This window comes from Puntigrus tetrazona, chromosome 3 (assembly GCF_018831695.1).
Source record: "Puntigrus tetrazona isolate hp1 chromosome 3, ASM1883169v1, whole genome shotgun sequence".
Classification (NCBI taxonomy): Eukaryota; Metazoa; Chordata; class Actinopteri; order Cypriniformes; family Cyprinidae; genus Puntigrus; species Puntigrus tetrazona.
The window spans coordinates 27,650,293-27,653,689 of record NC_056701.1 but is presented as its reverse complement, the minus strand read 5'-3'; the positions used below and the strand labels follow the sequence as shown (position 1 = coordinate 27,653,689).

At 34.4% G+C, this 3,397-nt stretch overlaps 1 protein-coding gene across 1 annotated transcript in view; it reads right to left on the bottom strand.

Moving 5' to 3' along the window:
• The window catches only part of LOC122334574 (NACHT, LRR and PYD domains-containing protein 3-like), a 498,320-nt gene that overhangs the window by 418,888 nt on the left and 76,035 nt on the right, over window positions 1-3,397 (bottom strand). The window lies entirely within an intron of this gene.

Genomic DNA, 3,397 nt, shown 5'->3' with positions numbered 1-3,397 from the left:
TTGTTGCTGTTTATTTTCTTTAAAAAAAATGATTGTCAGTTTCATTTATTTGAATTTATATCCATTTATTTTATTAACTTTTTCTGTGCATTTTCCCATAATCCATCTGTACAAGACGATCATGCGGTTTTCCAGAGGAACACATCAAACCTGTGAATATCAGTCACAGCATCCGACATCGATGATGGCCTTCATCACTTTCTGGTGCAGTGCCAAACGTTTTCTGGTGACTTTGGGCGACAAGGGGATCATAGTGACTATTCATGACCGCAGCACTAAACAGGCATTAAAAACCTGCTGTGCTAACCGGATCTAGATCTGCTCCTCCAATCAGCTTCTTGCAAAAGTGGATTTGAGGTTGCCGGAGGTAGTCGTACGCTCCATCTCTTAACTGGCACTTTCAACTTAACCTTTGGAAAAAGTGAAAATGTAAATGTGGCGTACACATCTGTGTCTGTCGTTTTGTTTATGCGACTGACATTTTACAAATTTATAACTATTAATCTGCAAATCCTAAACACGGTTGATGTGGTTATTGTCTATCGCTATAAGTTCTCACATTCAAAATTAGCAAGCTCTTGAGTTCTGATGCTCATTTACTTTCATGGACTTTTCCTTTAAGCACCATCTAGTGGTGTAACTGTAATCTATGTATTTTTGATCACAGCTAACCCAGTCCTGAACCTACTCGTCACAGAAAACATGCACAGTTATCATTTTATAATGCATACGCATTTTATGAGTTCAATTTGCTTGAAAAAATGAATCTCCTCACCTTCATCTCTTCATCACCATACCCTAACATCAACAAGATGATATTTAAACCAACATCAGATGAATCAGAACTCATTGATAGAAATACGGAACAGTGCGTAGACTTCATTTCACTTTGCCATATTACTTATTTATTGATATTATGAAGTTATTTTAAAACTCATTAAATCTTTGTTCATTGCAGAAAGAATGGTAGAATAAGTAATCTTTTACAAGATTATTTCCTTAATTGACAAGAGCTTTTTGTGTCCGAGAAGGAAAGAGGAAGAGAGATAACTGAGAAGTGGGATATTAACATTATAATATTATACTGCCGTTTAGTTACAATGGAGAATCCATCATAGAGGAGAGAATGTAGATGAAGATTTTAATGATAGGTTAGACTTTAAAATAAAACCTCCATCAAAAAAATCCTTGATTAGCGATTTTTCTTCAGGCATTATAACAGTATTTTTTTTTTCAAATGCTTACACTCAAAATCTTCACCTGTCTCCCCGTTTCTGAAAGCTGACGCTTAAACAGCAGAAACGCACCAAATCTGCAAAACCGTGCACCAATTGTCTGCCTTTTTCACGAAGAGCAATACACAACACACACAAATCGAACAGGAAGTGTCTTGAATTTCTTTATCAAACACAACCATTAAAATGCCACACTAAATCATGACTTCTCACTCATTATTGTACTGAACTCCAACCAATCGTCACTTTAGAATAGGCCCATAAATACTTATTAGTTAAACAGTTGCTTAGGTGAAATGGACGTATAAGAAGACATATTCTCATTTGCTAAGACACGCTTAATAAAAATGGGATCATTACATTCTTAGAACAGCAGAAGTCCTCTCTTGCAAATGCCTTAACACTTTTTCCATTTTTTTTATACTTTTATAATACATTCACTACAGACCTTCATCATAACACTGGGAACCACTATCATTCAAAAAATACATTTCGTCCATAACAGTTTTAAAAAAACGCTAAAAACAGGGATCATTGCATAATCTATTCACTTTTATGTTGGAAGTTTGAATGAAGTATGAAGTTTTTTTTCATAGTTGTATAACAATAACACCTTTTCATTTCACTTACGGCGTTACAGGACAAAGAACGAATGAATGGAGCATTTTTATCCAATTTATTTATGTACCAAAAACATTTACAAAATTTCCTTTAAAAATAAAAATAATATATTAGTAAAAATAATTATAAAAGTTGATACTTTGCCATTGTTCGGTTTGAAAGCAGTGACTTAGCGTCTGAAAAATATGCTTAAAATGTATAGCCTTTAAGTTGTGGAGTATGAATGACAAAAGTGTGTGGATTTCAAAAAATGTGATAATCGTCTGAAAGAGATTAAAATAGATAAGTCGGTGTGTATACAGCTTTGAAAACGTGGCTTGTGGCTAATGTCCAACGAAAATGTCCAAAATCCAAAAATTTCCTTTTACGCCAGATGTTATGGAACGTAGTCGTCAGTTCATAGGGTATTTTCAAGAAAGTCTTGGGGATCATCAAGATGTTTTATGGCAAAACTGAGACGAGCCTTTATGTTCTTATTGTTCAGCAGCGGTTTTGGTCTTGGAACCATACAGGCCATTTTCTTACGGTGGAGTCATGAACACTGACCTTAAGTGAGGCAAGTGAGGCCTGCAGTTCTTTGGATGTTTTTGTGGGGTCTTTGTGACGTCTTGGATGAATCGTCGCTGCACTCTTGGAGTAGTTTTGGTCGGCTGGCCGTTCCTGGGAAGGTTTCATGTTTTTGCCATTTGCGGATAATGGCTCTCACTGCGGTTCGCTGGAGTCCCAAAGCAAAGAGAGATTTTGCGATACCATGTAATTTAACATGTAATTTACTCTATATATTTAGGCTAGATTAAAAGTTAGACATTGACAGATAGTTTGGATATATTTACTGATATATTCATATATGCGTACATTCATTTATTTTTCCAATTTATGTGTAAAAAAGAAAGAAAAAAACAAGTAATTGCGGCTTGGTGTCAACTTTTTGTAACCGAAATAACATTTGTTCACAAAGAGCGCACATACAAGGAATTTGTTTTAGTGTAAAAAGCGTTCAGTACACAGAGACAACACACAGATAATAAGATGTTAGAAAATACATACATAAACATAAACCAGAATAAAAGAAAGAAAAAAAAAAAGCTCCTGCTTGTAATTATATGAACAATGCTGTCTCAGCATTTTTTGAGGATTAACAAATTAATTTGACCACGAGTTGTAGTGTTTGATGAAAGCAAGTATTTTCTTATGTTTCATATTTTTAATGTTTTTGTGAGTGTTGGAGCATTTTTCCATTGATTCTGTGTCAGCCTTGGTGTTAAATGTGATGTCCGAGTGAACAAGTGTGGAAGTTAGATTCATCTGCGTGGATGAAATAAGAGTGCAGTGTTAACACAAGTTGCGTTATCATGTAAATCAAACAATGTACACAGCTGGTTAAAATAATTAAAATTAATTTAAAAATATAATTTATGTGACATGCTTCTTGAGAAATCATTGTAGTATGCTTCCTAAGAAAAAAATATGATTGTTCAATGTTAAAAACTACACCAGTTTCCTAACCTATTTGTGCTGGTGTTTTGACATGTAAAAAATGC